Source organism: Sarcophilus harrisii, chromosome 2, assembly GCF_902635505.1.
Source record: "Sarcophilus harrisii chromosome 2, mSarHar1.11, whole genome shotgun sequence".
NCBI lineage: Eukaryota > Metazoa > Chordata > Mammalia > Dasyuromorphia > Dasyuridae > Sarcophilus > Sarcophilus harrisii.
This window is the reverse complement of record NC_045427.1, coordinates 618598115-618618212: the sequence shown is the minus strand read 5'-3', so window position 1 is coordinate 618618212 and position 20098 is coordinate 618598115. Positions and strand designations below refer to the sequence as shown.

Sequence of the window (20098 nt, the reverse complement as noted above, 5' to 3'; positions counted from 1 at the left end):
TCTTTTTATAAAGCTTTTAATTTCAAAAGCATATGTATAGATTTCAAAATTGCAAATTCTTTTGTTCCAAATTTTCCTTCCTTTCCTCCATCCCCTCCCTTAATAATCCAATGTATGTTAAATATGTGCAATTTTTCTATACATATTTCCACAATGATCATGCTGCACAAGAAAAATCAGATCAAAAAGGAAAAAAAAATTGAAAGAAAAAAAAAGCAAAAAAACAGCAATAAAAAGTTTAAATTCGATGTTGAGATTCACTGTCAGTCCCCACAGCCCTCTCTGGGTTCTCTCCATCACAAGTCTATCGAAACTGGCCTGAATCACCCTGCTGTTGAAAAGAACCACGTCCATCAGAAATGATCATCATATAATCTTGTTGTTGTGTGCAATGTTCTCCTGGTTCTGCTCACTTCACATAGTTAACTATTAACACAAACAATATAGCACCTTTCAAAAAACGTGCCATTGGCGGTGCCCTCAGTGGCCGAGAAGGCTTCCTGAAGGTTGGATAGTTTTCAGAACCGAAGGGCGAAGGAGAGCCACGCTGCACTGAGAATGTGGAGACACAAGATTGTGGTTGTCAAGGAGAGTACAAGGCTTGTTCTGGGAGGAGAGAGAAGTCCGGTCAGAAGGAGAAATTTGTCCATCTCTATTGGGGAGGGTTTTCTGAGGCCTTCTTGTCCATTTTGTACATGGAGAAATGGAAGCCCAGAGAGTTTGAATGGTTTGCCTAATGGTACCTAACCTCAGACTGCTTCCACCATACCACTAATTGGAAGGAACCTAAGGCATCATTGAATCTCACCCCTTTATTTTCCAGGTGAGGAAACCGAACCCCCAAAGAGGCAATATTTGCCCAAGGTGACTCAGGTACAGAGGCAGCCAGGATTCCATGGCAGCCCCTCTGATTCTAAACCCAGCCCTCTCTCCGCAGCAGAGAACTCTGGAAAACAGGGGAGGCTGGGAAGGTAGGTCAGAATGAAACAGCGGCGCCTTGAATCCTGGGCAGAGGCGTGGGGACCTGCAGCGGCTGGCAGTGGGGGGATAACTGCCAGATGTCCACCGTGCCAGAAAGCTCGGAGACAGTAATGGTTCCATGAGGGGGGGACCACGAGGCCTCTGGAGCTCAGTCAAGAGCCAGATTGGCCTTGGCACTCGGTTCCCCAACCCCCAACAAGGGGACAAGATAAATAGAGAGATGGGGCTGGAATTCTGCCCAGCTAGTCTTCCCTGGGAGCCAGCAGGATTTATCTCCAGTGGATAAACAAGCTGCCTCAATAACAGCTTTCCTCCTGAGTCCGCTCTCCTCTCCTTGATCCTCTCTTCTTTGCCTCTGCCTGCCTGGTACCCTTGCTGTCCCTCCCCATCGGTATCTCTGGCTTTCCCCCTCCCTTTCCATCCCTTTCCTGCCTTGTGCCAGGCTCCGGTTGCTAGGTCCCACTCTGCTTCTTTCTGCTTCTTGTTTCCTCATCTGTTTCCTGCTCTCTCCAGCCTCCTTCCCTCTCTCTTGCCCGCTTTGAGTCTATTGTCCACTGCAGTGTCCTGGCCCGGATTTTGCCATCACCTCCCGACACCTCCAATCTCCTTACTTGCCCTTCCCTTTGCCTGCCCCTCCCAATCTCTTTGCCATAAACTTTCCTTCTCCTTCCAGTCTCCTCACTTTCTTGCCTCTTTGCTCATCTCCTTCCCCCAAAACCCTACTTGCCTCCCTGGATCCTTCCCTCAATCTCTTCCTTGTTTGTCTCCTGCTCCCTCCAGTTCTTCACCTGTCTGCTTACCCCCACTTTCATTCCTTATAATCCCCCACCCATAATCCCATTTCTTGCCAATTTCCAGCCCAATCTAGGAGAAATGTGGGAAATAGCCCCAGAAAGGGAGTAAACCTTTGTGGAGTCAGAGCCACGTATCTCGGCTGTGTTTTGCTGCCCATATGTGGGCCTGGAGAGTGAAGAAAGGCTTCGTATTAGAGAATGAAATCACTGTATTTGAGGAGTGGGGGGAGTGGAGAGAGGTGTATGACTGAATCTCGACTTCTAGCCCCTTCCCTGGGGAAGGGAGCAAAAAAGGGATTGGGAAGAAAAAGGAATAAAGTGGTAAAATGCCTCAGGCAAGCCCATCCATGGCTAGACTTGGATTGCATTAGGATAAGAAACTGCCTTTAAAAACTCCATTTCCAGACTTTTAAAAGTCTTTTTAAAAGTTTTGTTTTCCCTTGTTACCCAGAAAAAAATCCTTTGGAAAATATTCGAACTTTGTCTCTACTGAACCAAAGGAAAAAGGGATTTTCTAGACTTTGGTCGGGATTGAGAGACTGGCCATATCATTTTGTAGCCTGCCCATCTATGCATTTTCCTTTCCCCCGCTTAGATCATAGGACTGACAGCCAAAAGGAGAATTAGAGCTTATTTGGTCCAAGTATAAAATGGTGCTAATAATAGCACCTCTGCCCCAGAGCTATTGTGAGAATCAGAGAAGAGAAGATAATGTGCTTAAGGGGTCTCTCGCATGTAATAGGTGCGGTATAATGATGGCTACTATTAACTACTAGAGACACATCTGCTATCTGTTTATATGTTCCCCAGTGCCTTGCACACAGCAGGTGCTTAATAGAAGGAAAGGGCATCAATGGACACAAAAGCAGCTTAATTGTGGAAGTCCTTCATTAGCAGTTTGCTGGCATATTTATAAAGCTGCTTTCCCCTCAAGGCAGGCACAGAAAACACGGGGTGAAGAGTGATGAAAATACCAGATAAAGAGAGTTAAGGGCAGCTGTAGTCCTCTCCCTCGCCTGTTGAGCTGGCAAAATTAAACCTGAAAATTAAAAAAAAAATCCACTGATCACAAGATGACACATCAATAAGGAGCTTCCCCACCTCTAACCCCAACAGCACCTGGTGCTCCCTCATCAATACCCAAGGGACTGTAAGTTCCTTGAGGATAGAGATTGTCTAGTAACTTTTTAGCACAGCACCTGGCGCACAGTCAGCACTTCATAAATGGGACTGATTTTCAGATTAATGATGTAATCTCTCCCTAGGATTCCTTGAAAGAGCCCTCTACATACTTGGAGAGTGATGTCACACCTACTGACTGAGACGTCTGTGAAAGAGAAGCAGACGGTAGCTAAGTGGTCCAGTGGTTAGGGCACCAGACCTGAGTTCAAATCTGACCTCAGACACTTACTTCCTGGCTGTGTGACCCTGGACAAGTCACTTAACCCCAATTGCCTCAGCAAGAGAGAGAGAGACAGAGACAGAGAGATAGAGAGACAGAGAGAGACCAAGAGAGAGAGACAGACAGAGAGAGAGAGACAGACAGAGAGAGAGACAGACGGACAGAGAGAGAGAGACAGAGAGACAGAGAGACAAAGAGACAGAGAGAGAGAGACAGAGAGAGAGACAAAGAGAGAGAGAGACAGAGAGAGAGAGAGAGAGAGAGAGAGAGAGACAGAGAGAGACAGAGAGAGAGACAGAGAGAGACAGAGAGAGAGAGAGAGAGAGAGAGAGAGGAGAGAGAGAGAGAGAGACAGAGAGAGAGAGAGAGAGAGAGAGAGAGAGAGAGAGAGGGTGGATAAAAGGAGCAAGGCGTGGCCTTGGAATGGCAAATGGGAATTGTCTTCCTTCCTGGAGTGACAGGAACATATGGAAAAGTCGATGCCATAACTTGTTCTTTGATCCCTTTGATCTCCAAAGACCGTTAAGAATGAATTTGCTGGGTACTACCATTCTTTCCTGGCTGAGCTGAAATTTCATTTCCTCACTGCATCACGGGATCTGCTCACTCTTGAGTGTTCTATCTTTTAAAGAGATCTCTATGCCTTCTCTGATTGCTTCTTACTTACTTACTCTGATAAATGCTTGTTCACTATCAGTGATTGTCTTTGGTGTAATAATGTATGGGGAAGAGGGGAAGTTGAGTCAGTTGAGATTAGCTGTTACCATTTAAGTGTGAGGAAGAATTACTTCCCTTCAGAGTGACCAGGGAAGATGGATTTTATCCTGAATTCCAAAAAAAATTGTATTCCTAGATTTCAATATAAAATGGTGTGAAATAAATATGTCAACCAATATACTTGTTGAAGATGGGAGAATAAAGGAGTGATTCCCACATGTGTGATTATCCTCCTATTTCCCCCCAAAGGGTAACTCCAGCCTTCCCAGAGATATTGAGTCATTTCCACAGCTAGATATCTCTTGACCTCTTGTTGTTTATTAAATGGTAAAAACCCTAAATTATTTAATTTTAATCTGGTCACTCCTTCGATACATGGCCTTCCCAAAATTACATAATGAATAAATGACAAAACTGGGATTTGAAGCCAGATCATCTGATTCCAGACCCAGTGTTTAGGAGAGGGTTCTTTCCCAATAACTGGGATAAGATACTGGCCAGTGGTGTAAATCATCATCTAATGAATTATCCTAGATTCTTCTTCCACAATAGGCAGGTCCAGAATTCCTGAAAGGAAGGGCAGGTGGCCTCTCGACATTGTCAAAGATTTATCAGAGAACACAATGGATTGTTCCATCCTGTAGGTCAGGGACTGTGTATTCTTTGCTTGCTTCCTATGTAGCAAAATGGAAACTCCTTGAAATCAGGGGCTGTTTCTTTTTCACATTTGAATTCTCAGAATCTACCACAGTGCCTTGAAAGAAAGGTGCTTAATCAATATTTTTTAAAAATAAAGTGAGTCCAGAGTAGGACTGGCCATGTGAGGGGTTGAGGGCATTTGTCTTGGACTAGAATTTTCTCTGCTGCCCCATAGAAGTATGCTTTTCCCTTTTCTGGAGGGAATGAGGACAATAGAGAGCACCAAGGACCGAGTCTTCCAACCCCAATTTTGCCATTTATTAGTTACGTGATCTTGGAGTGCTCATGTTGAGAGTGTGAGATAACAGATGGACAGCCCAAATATTCCCATAGCACCCATGTAGTGGGTGCACATAATAGACAATACAAATAGACTAGAGATTGGGTGGACCCCCTAGGGAGAATTTGTGGAAAGAAATAGACAAAAGGAGACAGCTTTAAAGAGAACCTGAGCTCTCCATTCAGAAGACTTGGATTCAAGTGTCCGTTCTATCACTTCTAATTTGTGGAATTTGGGACAGATCACTTACTATTCAGGGCCTCCGTTAGTCATCTGTAACATGAGGCTACTGGATGATCTCAAAGTTCTTTTCTGGATTTGAATATGGGATCATCCTGACTGCCCAGGATGAGGAGACTTGGGAAGGATGGCATAAAACATTGCACCAATCAGGATTGAAGTGACCCTTGCAAGTAGCTAAAACTCTTTGGGTCTCAATTTCCTCATTTGTAAAATGATGGAAATAATAGTTGTACTGAATGATAAATGTGTAAATATGTTTAAAAGAATTGCACATGCTTAACCTAAAAGAGTTACTGTCTAAGGGAAGAGGGAGGGAGAAAAATTTAGAGCAAGGTTTTGCAAAGGTAAATGTGGAAAACTATCTTTGCATATATTTTGAAAAATGCAAAGCTATTATTATAAAAAAAAGTTGTGCTGAGAGGCAGTTTGGCTTAAAAGTTAGAGAGAACCAGTCTCTGAATAGAGGAGATCTAGGTTCAAACCCTATTTCTACCATGTACTGACTGTGGGTCACTTAATTTCTCTACGCCCCAAGCATTTCTCTAAGACTATACTTTGCAGAGCATATGCCAGTCTGCATGGTTGGAGAGAATTCTCTAATCAAGAATTCCCACAGATATGGTCAAAAATGAAAAAAAAAAAGTTAGCCTCTGCTTTGGAGGGCTATTGTAGGGTTCAAATTTCATTGAAGGAGGGAAAGTGCCCTCCCATAAGTGAAAGACTTTATAAATGTCAGCTCTTATAATCCCCATCTTCCCAAATAAATAACTCAAGTTTCTTGAATCAAACAAGTGGGACCTTGATTAAAACTTCCCATCTTGTCTTCAGGATATACCCTCCACCCCCTTGTTCTGCCCCTCCTGTCTTGCTGCCTCCCTTCTCTTCCTTCCCCTCTCTTTTTTCAAAAAAAGTTGTGTTTTCTTCTCCCTTTTTCCTGCCCAATGAGAGAATTTTGTTGAGGGAGAACTGAAAGAGAAGTTCCATTTTTTTCTTGATCATGATTTTTTTCTCAGGTCTGCCCCTGGTGGTGAATATCACCTTTCACCAACCCTGGTCACAGATCTATCAATCCACAGGTTTCTTTATTCTACCAAACATTTCTCTTCTTCTCCTCCCTTCTCCCTTCTTTGAAATTTTGGTTATTTTATTACAATCACACTCAAATATTTATCCCCAATACATGTAGTTGTGGCTTACTTTTCCCCATGAGTCATCACTACAAACCAACATTATGGTCAATCAATCATGATAATAGCTCTCTCTCTCTCTCTCTCTCTCTCTCTCTCTCTCTCTCTCTCTCTTTCTCTCTTTCTCTCTGTTTCTCTGTCTCTCTCTCTCTTTCGCTATCTCTCTTTCTCTCTCTCTCTTTCTCTGTTTCTCTGTCTCTCTCTCTCTCTTTCTCTCTGTCTCTCTGTCTGTCTCTGTCTTTGTGTCTCTCTGTGTCTCTCTCTCTCTCTCTTTCTCTCTCTGTCTCTGTTTCTTTCTCTCTATTCCTTCCCCTTCTCTCCCCCTCTTCTTCTCCCTCTTCCTCCTTCTCTCCCTCCCTTTCTCCCTCCTTCTCTGTCTCTCTCTCCCTCTTTGTGTCTCTGTTTCTCTCTCCCTTTCTCCTCTCCTCCCTCCCTCCCGCTCCCCCCATCTCTCTCTGTCTCTCGCTCTCTTCCTCCCTTCCATCCTCTTTGTCTCTCTCTATGTATATGTATATATACATATATATATACACAAAGAGATACAGATATACACATGTGTCTATGCATACATATATACACTTACAGATATACAAATAGTATATGCACACATTTACATGCACATATAAATATACACATACACCTACACACTTAGATATATAAATACACACACACATATGGCACTTGTAAGTTTGCAAAGAGCTTCATACAGAGCATCTCATTTTATCTTCACAACAAAGTGGGTACTGCCCAGTTGAGAGGATGCTGGGATTGCTTTACAGAGATGTCCTCATACAAGCCTTGCAGCACCCCTGTGAGGTAGTTATGAATGTAATTATCCCCATTTTATGGATGTAGAAATTGGGGCTCAGAGGTGATTAGGTGATTCATAATCATTTAGGGAGTAAGAACAGAGTCAGGACTAGAACCCAAGTTATCCTGTCTCCGAGGCTGGCCTTCTAGCCATCATACCACAGGTAGGGCACAAAGAATTCTGGGCTGGCAATTGGAGAGCCTGAGTCTCAACTCATTGTGTGACCTCTGGCAAATTATTTTACAGGCCCAAGATCTGGGACATCACCAGGGCTTGGGCTCCTCCCCATTTTAGTCTCACAGTTCCTTGAACTGCTTTGGCCCCAACGTTCCTGCCCTGGTGGCCACCTTCTGGTGAGAAGTACCTCATCACTTAGCCGGGCTGGTGCCTGGAATGGAGACAGGATTCCCCGCCAAGCCTGCATTCAAGGCTTGCCAACCTGGTAGTACTTGCCAGAGTTTCCAATTTACTGGCTTAGTCTTTGAGAACCCCAGGTCCTCTGCATGCCTCAATGGAGCATCAGAGTAATATGTTAGTGGAGGCCATCTGTCAAATGGGGAGAATATTCCAGGCTCCAGCTCCCTGGGCTGTTGTAGGATCTAATGATATAATGGATGGGGAAAGTGTTCTGAAAGGAATGAAGAGCTGGGCAGATGTTCAAGGGTATGATTATTATTGAAAAGGGAACTAGTGCTGGTGTAGAGAAGTCAGGCTGTTTCAGTGACCTTGGCCAAGGATGGAAGGGGAGTACTGGGCCTGGACAGACAATTCACCTCCATCTCAGTGACCACCCCCTCAAAGGAAGAATACATGAATGACTAACTAAAAGAAAAGCATTTATTCAGCACTTACTTTGTACCAGGCACTATGCTGGGCATTGACATATATACAAATATAAAAGTAACACATGATTCCTGACCTCAAGGAGCTTACATTCTAATAGAGGGCAGGTAAAAGAGCTTATATTCCTATAGGGAACTGGTAAACAAGGGAGCAGGTTTTGATCGGGAAAGTCATTAAGTTGGAGAGTGGAAGGCTATACAGGTATGTTGACATATCCTTTTCAGAAGGAATGGTAATATTGACTTGATTTGGATGAGACAGTTTTGGGGCACAGCTGCAGACTTTCCTTCAAGTCCTTCAAATCCCAGCTAAAAATCTCACCTTCTATAGGAAGCCTTTTTAAATTCCTTTAATCTGAACATCTTCCTCTGTTGATTATTTTCAATTTATCCTGTATAAAATTTATCAATGATTGCCTGCGTGTTATCTCCTCATTAGATTATAAGCTCCTTGAGAACAAACACCATCTTTGTCCTTCTTTGTATCTGTAGTGCTTAGTATAATGCTTAGCACACAGTAAGCGCTTAATAAATGTATATTGAGTGTCTGGAATGAATTCAACACGTTGTGAGGAATTTATACTCTCTGACCAGTTCTTCAGTACAAATGGAGATCAGGGGTCACCTGGAGCAGAGTATGGGATACAGGTTTTGCCCTATTCCCTGTGATCTCCACCAAAGTCCGTCCCCCATCCCTAACTAAGGATTCCCAGTGCTAGGATCCTAATGTAAAGTAGAGAATCATTTGAGCTGAGCTGAAATCCCCAGAATTGGCCGTGTTGATCACTATAAGGTCAAGTAAAGAGATAAGTGTCTAAGGACTCAGAGTACTTCTATCTACTCTCTCTCCTGGCAAAGAGTCAATAATACAGATTCTTTCTTAAATTCTTTCCACTTGTAGGATAACGAATTAAGAACTGGAAGGGCCCCCCAGGATCATTTAGTCAAATCCTAATTTTACAGAGAAAGGAAATACGGCCCAGTAAATTAGCAGCTTTTGCCAAGGTCACCCAGGCCCTCGGGGAGATTTCCCTGACCCTGAGGCTCACCAGATACCAGGAGATCTGATCAGGCCTAAATAAAACTTAGAGTGATTCTGAGCCACTAGCCTGGCTCTGTTAAATAGCTGCTGTGCAACTCAGGACACGTCCGATCATTTTTCTGGGTCTCTTTGGTTTGAAGGGAAGGAAAGAGGATGCCCAAGAGCCCCAAGGCAGGCCTCAGATCAATAAGGATTGGTCCTATTTCAACAAGGTGGTGGGGAGAGGAAAGGTTCTCTCAGAAAATTCTCTGGACGCTGCTGTCCCTGGAAACGCCGAGACTATTGATTGACAGGGCTAGCTCTTGTTCTCTTTGAGAGCTGAAAGATCAATCTTCCTACTTATCTAAGCCTTTCCCACACTGGGCTCACTGACAGACACGTTCATTAAAGAGAGACAAAGGCAGAGAGAGAAGGAGGGCTGGTCCTGGAGCTGGAGAAATCTTGCCATGGTGATGGGGATGCGGAGGAATCATACAGGAGGAAGACAGACACCTGCATGGGGAGGAGAGTCACCTGGTCTTATGGCTCCCATTATTACCCTGATCGGGGTAGTCAATCGATTAACATTTATTAAGGACATACTAGACACCGTGATGAATGCTGGGACACAAACAACAACCCCTTCCCTCCTGATGTTTATATTCTAACAGTACAGAAATGTATCAGCGACAGGTGATGGTTATTATAATAATGATGTTAACTATAGGACCTTTTAGTTGTAGCAGGGGTATCATTAAAATTCATTTTACAGATTTGGAAACAGACTCAGGGGATTCATCTAGGATCATGCAGTTAGGGAATCTCTGCTGACTCTTTAGTGCAACATTGTTTCTAGAGTCCTTCTTGTGAGAGTTAGAACTGTTGCAGCTGCAGAGAGGGCTCCAGTCTTGTGCTGAGACCCTCGCCAACTTTGATCACGGGCAAGTGACTTAATCTCTTAGTGATTCCCTAAGACTAGAGGATGCAGAGGGATGCTACAGCGAGCATCGCAGGGACTGGTGACCTCACAAGCCCAGGACAATTATATGTACACAGACACGTATATTTATATAGGGAGGGTGTTCCCAAAGTGTGTATGTGTGTATATATCCCATATATACATCTACACACAAACTAGACATTATGTACAAATACATGCACGGAGGATCTACAGATATACATGTATGATACAGTTGCAAAAGTGTGTATATATTCAAAAGTATACACAAAAGTATATCTAAATACACACATTATAGTATAGTGTTCCAAAAACATATGTATATAGTGATATAAAGCAGCTAAAACTGAAAATTGTTCAAGACTTGGAACACAATATCTCTAGTTTGTATATACATACACTATGTATAAAATATATATTTTACATAATTTTGTAGATAGATAATGTATGTGCATTTTTTGGTATTTTTGCTTCTTCTCTCATTCTACATTCAGAGTTTTTAATCTGGAGTCTGTAAATTAAAAAAAAAATTGGATAATTGTTTGTCAGTTGGCTTCTTTGGTAATCCCATGTATTTTTACTTTATACATTGGGAAACTAAATGTAAATAAAAAATTATTTTTTTGAGAATTCTCCTAAATACTTCACTAGACTGATAAAGAGGTTTGTGATATGAAATAAGCTAAGAGCCTGCCCTAGGGACTGTTGGAGGAAGGGATTGTGTCTCTCCCCATACTTTCGGCACTGCAGAGAGTCAGGATTTTTTCTCTCTCATAATACTCATAATCTGCCCCCAACTCCAGTCAGAGTTTGTCTCTTCACAATCAGACCAGAGGTTTTCTGAGGGCAAAAATCTGTCCCTTCTTCACCAGACTAAGTGCCTCAAGGCCAGGGTCTCCAGAATGTAGATGTTATAGCTCTCTCCCTTTACTTCCCCTAATCTTCCCCTGGCATCAGCACTGGCTGGACACACCAAGTTTCTCAATTCATGCATTATTGGTTTAAATCTTCTAGAGCAGCAGGGTCCACACCTGGGGTCTCAGAAAAGCTCAGGACACTTCCTCCACTTGAATCAAGCCTGGCCAAGGAGATAAGTGAAAGTTATAACCTTAAGAGCTGTGAGAAAACTTTCCTACTATCTGATGTTCCCAAGAGATAGAAATTGGCACCAAGCATATCCCTCTAGATGTCTCACAAGGGTAATGATGAAGGCTCCTATTTTTAAAAAAATAATTTTAAATTCCTTGCACCAAATAAAGTTCTTTGCCTCACTATGTTGTGGAGGTGACCTCTGGGCCTTAGAAATTGAAGCCAGGGAATACAGGCTCCATCATATTATAGTTGGAAAAGGCTTCCAGTATAGTCTAGGGTTAAAGTGAGAATGGGGCATCTGGGTAGGGCATCAGGACTGGAGTCAGGAGGGCATCCAGACTGGAGTCAGGAAGACCTCAGTTCAAACCTTAGACATTTGCTGTGTTCGTCTGGGCAAGTCACTTACTCCTGTTTAACTCAGTTTCCTCATCGGTAAAATGAACTAGAGAAATAACAAACCACTCCAGTGTCTGCCAAGAAAACCCTAAAAGGAATCATGAAAAATTGGACATGGCTGAAATGACTGAACAACAAAGGTTTGAAATTAGAAATGAAAATATGATTAGCATCAGGATTAGAAACAAGGACAAGACTTTTGAGTTGAAGAGGCTATTGTCAGAGAGCAGTGAGATTTCTGGCCATGGCAATCCTCAAAGAGTGTTGCATCAAGGGAGCAACACTCTGCTCACTGAGGGACTGCCTACACTGATGAAGTCATGAATATCTGAAGAATTAAAAAGCAATTTCTGACTTGGATGCAGCTGAGCTCTGCCGGACTTCCTTTCTGTTAGAGGTAGCAGGAGGTGCTGGGCTAAGAGGAATTCTTCCAGCTTGTTATTTATGCCCGCAAACATTTCAAATGTCTCGATTTGATTTTCTCTGTCAATAGTAGCATCACCTGTTCCAGAAGAATCAGTAACTTGCCTATTTCCTCTAGAATAAAATATATGGTATTTAAAGGACTTCAAAGTAGGCTGGAATCAGCAGATTTTTTTCAGACTGATTTACTCATTACAGCTCTTTCATATAATTTGCATTTCAGCCACACTGCCTATTTCCAAATCCCAGGGAAGTGCATCCCTACTTGCCTAGAGTCCTCTTGATCCTTACACATCTTCTGGAATCTCTACCTTGATAAAAGCTCAGTTAAGGTCCTACTCCACAAGACCTTTCCTGATCAAATGAAGTAATATTTGCAAAGGACTTAGTACAACAATCAGGACATAAATAGGTTCTTAATAAATGCTTATTGCCTCCCTTTCCCCCCGATTTTCTCCAGTTATTACCTATCACTCCATAACTTTTTGTTTCTCTTTTTTATATTGTGAATTTAATTATATGTGAAAATGATGAGCTGTCTGAGTGCAGGTCCTGTTTTCTCTTTTGTCTGTAGATTTAGCAGCAAGCATCCTGCCTGGAACATAGTGGATGCTTTAATAAAACTTTGGTGAAATGAAATCTTATTGTGTAACACATGGAGAAAATATATTCCTGGAGTGAAGCCAAATGATTTTCTAGACAAAGACTGGCAGGAATCTTTGCTTTTATCTGACTTCACATTTGACATATAAATTCTATCCCTGAGGGACAAACTAGTGGCCAAGAGACCCCAGCTGAAAATCTTGGAACTCTGTGTTCTTCCACTCTTCTTCACTGATACATTGGCATAGAGACCACATGTACCAAGTTGCTTTTGGAGCCATTGGCAGATCAGCCAATTTCCATTAGGAAATAGGTCCAGGGGATGTGGCCAGTGCATTTCCTCTGGTATAATTGTGTATCCTGGCAGCCAAAGCGTGAGGCCACCTATGTGCTGATTGGCTACTGTGGTTGCTTTCACAGGTTAGGTGCTTAGCCTATTGGATGAGCTTCAAAGACTCAGACTTTGCCCAGCTCAAAATGCTTTGTCTCTGGTTTTAGTCTCTGGGCTTACGTCCTGAGCTTCGCTTATTGTTTCCTCTGACCCAGCTCCTACCTGCTGCTAGTTATTAGGGCATAATCACTTCCTTTGGGGATGAGGAATAGCTCAAGGACCTGGTGGATGCTTGTAGTTGGTCTCCTTTCATCAACATAGCAACTTTATTTAAAAGCACTTATGAAACAACTACTATAAACCAGGCGCTGTTCATGGTACTGAAGATATAAAGATGAAATCCCCATCCTCAAGAAGCAAATATCTATCCTACCTGAACATTTTTTCATTAGCTAATTCTTTCATTTCTAAACTAAGTTTATTTATGTTTATATCCTAGGAATTTTTTTTAACAGAGAGGGCTAAAATGGTTTCTGTGGTCTCCTGGATGGCATAACCCATTTCTCGCTAACACTGGACCTTTTTAGAGGACATCACCAGTAAGTCATGATAAGTAATTTGTTGTGACAACTCCAGCAACAAGTTGACAGATTCTTGGTAACAATATGGCATGGAGACTGGCTCTGGCATTTTACAAGCCAGAGCTAGATTCAACAAGGCCTCAGTTCAAATCCTGCCTCAGACACTAGCTTGTGATTTTACAAAAGATGCATCTTCCCTGGGCTTGCCATTTCTTAATCTGCAAAATGAGAGGCTGTCTTAAGTCTAAGTCTTAGCTCCAGGTCAATGGTTTTATCAATCTCTCCTGGAAACATCCATTCTAGTTCTTAAAGGAACTGGTCATTGAAAGTTGAGATGCCCTGGCTGGCACCTAAATAACAGATGTTTTTCCTGCATTTATGTAGCAGTGCTCTTAGATTGAAGTCCAGCTCATTCCATAACCTGTCCTATTTTCTCTTATAAAAACCTGTGCCCCCACAACAACTCAGCTACCCTGAACACAAGATAACTCACCCAAAGTTGGGAGAGCATAGCCATATCTTACTATAAGTTATTCAGACTTATAAATAGAGCAATGTCTGGTGTGTAAAAATTCTCACTGATTGGTTAATACTGTGCCCTTTTCCAAAAGAAACATATTTCTCTAAGCTAATGAGTCCCATTGTGGCTCCTCCAACCTACCACTCCCTGTCCTTGGAACAGTCTTTACTGTTCTTTACATTCTTAATGTAGCAATAGAAATTTACTGAGACCTCATATCCCCCACTGGGGGAGTGGGGGTGACATTGTACATCCACTGCCTCCTAAGCAGCCCATTCCTCTAAAGATTTCCCTGACATTTTCCCTGACAATCAGCTTAATATCACCTCTTTATAACTTTCACCCATTACTCCAAGTTCTATCCTTAGGGGATCAGAAGAACAAACCCAATTCCTCTTCTATATTTTGTATGCTTGGAAACACCCATCACCTATGCTCCTCCCCCAACTAGTTTTCTTCAGGTTAAACACCCTTCATTTAAATCATGGGGTAGAAAAATCATGGAGTAAAAGAGAAAGGAAAGAAGATGTTCCCATTTTGTTCCAGTTCTTCACAAACCAGATTTTCTGAGGCAGTGGATTTTGCAGTCACCTGGATGACATCTTTTGTTGCCTCCATTTCTTTCATTAACTTTTCAACTCTTTACAAAAGTCTCAAATCCTTACCTCAATTGAAACTACCCTCTGCAAAATCACCGATGATCTCTTAATTGTCAAATCTAATGGTCTTTTCTTAATTTTCTTTCTTCTTGACTTTCCTGGAGCTTTTGATACTACTAAACACTCTCTCCTTTATACACTTTCTTATTCTCTTATGATCTATAAACCTATGATCCCATCTTCATGGGATGAACTGGACTTCAATCTAAGAGCACCATGTCCATGGTTACATGGACAACAGTAGTGAAAATATTGGATCTCAATGTTTCATTGCTTCTTATCACGGGCCATGGGAGCTTCCTCACTTCATAAGCTTATCCCCCATCCCCCTCTCTTAGATAGATAGATAGATAGATAGATAGATAGATAGATATAGATATGGAGGAATCTTTGAGATTCCTTTGAGATTATCTAGCCCAACTTCTTCATTTGATAAATGAGGAAATAAATGAAGAAATATGCCCAAGATTATTACACGTATCTAAAAGGAGGGGTTAGATGATGGCAAAATTCCTTCCTGTTCTAAAACTGTAATCCTATGAACTGAGGACTACAGTCAAAGTGAGATGGAATAATAGATTGCAATGGCTTAATATTGCATGGATGAATGGATAAATGGCCTTATTGGCAGGCTGATAGTCAGTGGAAGAAAAAGGACCATCTCCTTCTTATTCTCCAGTGCCCAGAAGGAAAAAAATCATCTTTTCACCTTATATTTTTCTGTCTACTGAAGTGACTTAGAAGTTACATACTCATCTGTCACCAAGAGTTTTCACCCATAGCAGAGTGTACAAAAACAATTCTCTTCATTTCTTCTTCTATCATACACAAATCATTTGAAGTCTATATTTAAATATTCTTTTTGTAGGCAGTCATTTCCCATGTGACCATCCCATGAGGAACTCCTGTTTTGGGGAACTGAAGATCAGCTAGTAATCCAGCTTCCAGGATTCTTCATATCTATAGTTTAGGGACTTCAAAGAAAAAAAGGAAATCAACTTAATCTGGCATGAATTATCTTGATGAAGATATGATAGGTCTTTGGCTTGCTGTTTCCTTTTCTGGATACTGGTATTCAATCCCTTTGATAATGTTCTCAAATTTTGCCAATAATCAAAGGCAAACTCATAAGAGTTATGTTTGTAAGGTTCGTAAGGTTTATTTTCATTCTTTCTTGGAAAAATCAAAAAGACATATTCCTTTCTCCAATCCTGTAGCCTGTCTCCCATTCTCCTTGTTCTTTCAAAGATCTCTGCTAGAGAGGGGCACAATCATACTGATAGTTTTCTCAATATGGGACTGCTGGGTTGAAGTTCAGCTCAGCAAAATGACTTGAATTAATCAAGAGCAGGTGGTGATATCTTATTATCTTCTTAATTACATTAGGCATCAACTCCTTATAACCTATATTTTTTTTCTCTCCTACTTAGTATTTCTATTTCCTGCAGTAACGTTAAAAATTCATTTTAAATGAATTCTTTTTTCAGTTTGATGAACATAAGATGCTACCTAAGAGTTATTTTAATTTGCATTTCTTTAATTATTAGAGAAACTGAACAAGTTTTCAAGTGATTATTCACAATTTGCACTTCTTCTTTTGTAAATTATCTGTTCATAGCCTTTGGCCATTTATCCACTGGGGGAATTAAGCATCATCCTAGTCAAGTTGTATTACTTCTTTTCAGAGTCTAAGGTCAGAAAATTTTATAGAAATAGTATCCAAATTTTTACTTTTCTTTTCATTCTTCGGTGATATAGAAAATTTTACTTTGTATAATTAACCCATCCAATTTATCCCCATTTATTTCTTCCATTTGATAGAGACAAATATATCCTCTTTTTAGAAGGGAGAGGGATATTCTTCTTATAACATTTTATATTTTGAAAATGTTTAACACATTGATCCAACTGGAAATTAACATTACAGGATATGGTATGAAATATCGATTTAAATTCATTTTTACCATACTGCTGTGCAATTTCCCAACTACTTTTATGGAAGAATGATTTATTTCCCTTGAACTTATCAAACACTAATCTTTTGGATGCGTTTGGTTCTATTTCTGGATTCCCCATTCTGTTCTGTTTATCTATTTTTCTTTTTTTTTCTTTTTTGCCTCATATGAGATCGTTTTTGACAATTACAAATTTATATTATTTTTAAAGTCTCTCAGGGCAAGCTCCTCTTCATCATTTTCCCCACAATTCTCCTTGAGTTTTAATATAAATTTTGTATTGTTTCCTGATGTTCTAGAAAATAACTCACTGGTATTTTAACTGATATGGTGTTAACTAAATTATTTGGGGAAATACTGAGACTTTATTTTGTTGTTGTTTATTTGTTTTTTAATCAAAATAGGGCTATTCACCTACGTGCAAGGAATATCTCTTCAGTTGTTCAGTTTTTGCTTTATTTTTGTCTATGCAGATTTTAAATCTTCTTTGAAATTATATAACACTACAATTTTAGAGATAAATTCAGTAAGCCTTATTTATCTCAAGTGAAGCATGAAATAGGGAACATACGTTTATCCAATATGTTTACCACTATCATGGAAAGTATCCAAGTGAAAGAAATGGTAAAGTGTTCCAGAAGATGCTGCTTGCCAATGAAATTGCATTGAGAGTATAAAGCCCTGGCATATTGAAGACCCTCCTAAAGAAGATCCATAATCATTCAAAAGAGTTTGGCCTAATTATCCACTTGAGAAAATCAAGTGGATGAAAAATACCTATAAAGTAGAATATGATATAAAGTTGTATTGTCAGCTGGTCTATCAGTACATATATGTATATGTTGGAAAACATTGTGTGTGAACAGTAAATACTGTCTAGAACTGAATAGGAGGAAAGGTAGAGGCCAGATTGCATTTGGGAAAAGCACAGAACTTCCAATGATCTTGAGTTTCTGAAACAAAAATGAGTTTGGTTTTTTTGTGGACTTTATTATTTTTTATTTTTATTTTTGGCAACACTTTTTTGATGCTTCTCTATTTTTTCAGTGTGCTAAAGAAGAAATTAGCTGGAACCTAAATTAACTAAGAAATTAGCCAAAATCTAAATTAATTATCTCATAAAAAGTCACTCAGATCAAATGGATTCACCAGTGACTTTTTTCAAAACCTTTGTAAAATTAATAATCGTTATATTATTTTTGTTCAGTAGTATCTGATTCTTCATGATCCCATTTGAGATTTTTTTGGAAAAGATAATGGAGTAATTTACCATTTCCTTTACCAGCTCATTTTAGAGATGAGAAAGTCACTAAGCCCACTTTTTTTTAATAAGGAAATTGAGCCTCAGAGAACCAAAGTCATTTGCCCAAGGTCACACAGGCAGTAAAATGAGTCTTCCTGACTCAAGGCCCAGGCAGTCTATCCATTGAGCCACCTAGCTAGCCTTAATCACTGTTATATGGAGCATATCTAAATGTCAGTAAATTTGACAGGCTACCAATTTATTTTCATGGGACAAATAGGGTTTTAATCCCCAAACTTGGTAAAGACAAAAAAAAAAAGAAAATTCTTGGTAAATTTCATTGTTTGCTAAAAGTAATAAATAAAATATTAGAAAATAGAAAAGAGCCATACATCACAAAATATTCATTCAGATCTATATAAGGCTTTTTATCAGCTACATATGGATATTTCAAAATCAGGAAAATGATATAATAGATATTAATAATAAATTATTGTTTTATTAATAGATGCAGAAAAATGCTTCTAGATTTGAGAATTTGTGAGACTTCTTCCTTTACATGCCAGATACATTTCCTGAAAAAATAGGGGCCTTTTCCATTGTTTATGCATCTTTGTGTATGCTTTTTATAGAAGAGGTCACTCTCCTTTTTTTTTTTTCATCTATCACTTATATTTTGGATTGAAAGAATACTAGTTTCTTCTTACCTTGTGACACGCTCTCATGGTGAGAAATAAACCCATACAGTTGCTAGCATTTTTGAAGGCTAAAACATCCAAATCTTTGGAAGTTGGGAATAAACTTCAAGGATCAAGTCAAGGGTTAAGCTGATGTCGAACTATAGGACCAAGGAAGCCTGAGGGGAAAGATTCAGGTGGAAACAACTTTCCTGATTTCCTAAGACTCCCAGGTCTGCTATTTGTAGGAACAATTTGTTGAATAATACCTGCCTTATCTGCCTCCCTAGCATTATCTTGCTATTATGTTCTAGGTCTTTGCAGGGAGGGCTGATAGGGGGTGCCCCCAATCTGCATAGACACTTCAAGGTCAAGAACAGAGCAAATGGTAGATGTGTGTGGAGAATGCTGATGAACAGTAGTGGTCCAGAGGAAAAGCAGAAGTACAGCTCAGCTGTGTGTTCCCAAGTACATTCTGCCAGACTCTGGAAGGAGAAGGGAGATTTCATTAGCACTCATGGCTCTGAGGCAGCCATTCTAGTAGCTAAAAGAGCTTATCAGAAGGTTCTCTTCTGGGACTTCATGGAGATAATCAGGGTCAGAGGACCTGGGTTTGAATCTCAGTTCAGCTATTTGCTCACTGTGATTTGGGGTGAGGTATTTAGCTTATCTCAGATTCCTCCTTGTCAAGTGATTCAGGAGTGTGCTGGTAATACTTAACAACCAGCTTTCTGAACTGGGCACACTCTTAAACTTTATCTGCATTATTAATATTTTCTTCAATTTAGACAATCCACAAAATGATTCATCAAGCTTGTATTTGTTAAGTTTGCTGATTTCCAAAACATTGGAAATTTAATAATAGGCTATCTTGAGCCTGTTTGAGCTGGCTCTGACATATGCCCATTGATCTCTAGGGTTCCTTTCAGCTACTAATCCTATGAATTTACATGAACTACTTCAATATTGTTTAAAAAGTGTCCATCTATGTGAACAGGCAAGAAACTTACCCTGATCATATGACTTAAAACTAAATGGACTTTAGAGACTGAATAGGACAAGCCCTGAAGAAAAAGGTCAGGTCACACAGATAAAAAACAATAATAGAGCAATAATAATAATAAAAATAATAATAAAAAGAAGGAACTAACATTTACAAAAACACCTACTATGAGTTATATATATGTATATTTATATCTATATCTATCTATATATATATAGATAGATAGATATAGATATACATATATATAAAACCTTATTTGAGCTTCACAACAGTACGGGACGTAGGTCCAGCACTCTAACCACTGCACCACTGAGTTGGCCCTTTTTAGTTAAAGCTCTGGGTGATACAACTGGGATTTGACCTGCATTCTCTGGGTCCAATTCTCATCCTCCAAGCCGTGCTGCTACCCGGGATTTGCCAACAAGAAAGCTTGTGTTGTTTTCTCTGCCCACTCTGCACATTAACCTGGGAGCCTCGCTGCATTTCTTCTTACGGGCAGAGAGCCTGATGCCATCTGCTTCCAGAGCCAATCCTTTGTATCTGACGGGGCTCAGTAGCTTCCCCAGGGAGTGGGCAGTTAATCCCACAGATCCACAAGCCTCCTGCTGGAACTCATGCAGCTCAGCAAAGGGTCCTCCCCACTGCCAGGGCAAAAGGTGAGTGTCCGGGTATTCGGGGAG

The 20098-nt window shown here is 40.4% G+C and overlaps 1 long non-coding RNA gene across 1 annotated transcript in view; it reads right to left on the bottom strand.

Annotated features, from left to right (window-relative positions):
- Nucleotides 1-2565: 2565 nt before the first annotated feature.
- The window catches only part of LOC116421957, a 37506-nt gene continuing 19973 nt past the window's right edge, over nt 2566-20098 (bottom strand). The window contains exon 3 of the long non-coding RNA XR_004232551.1: nt 2566-2814. This is a non-coding gene — a long non-coding RNA (uncharacterized LOC116421957). The remainder of the gene's footprint in view (nt 2815-20098) is intronic.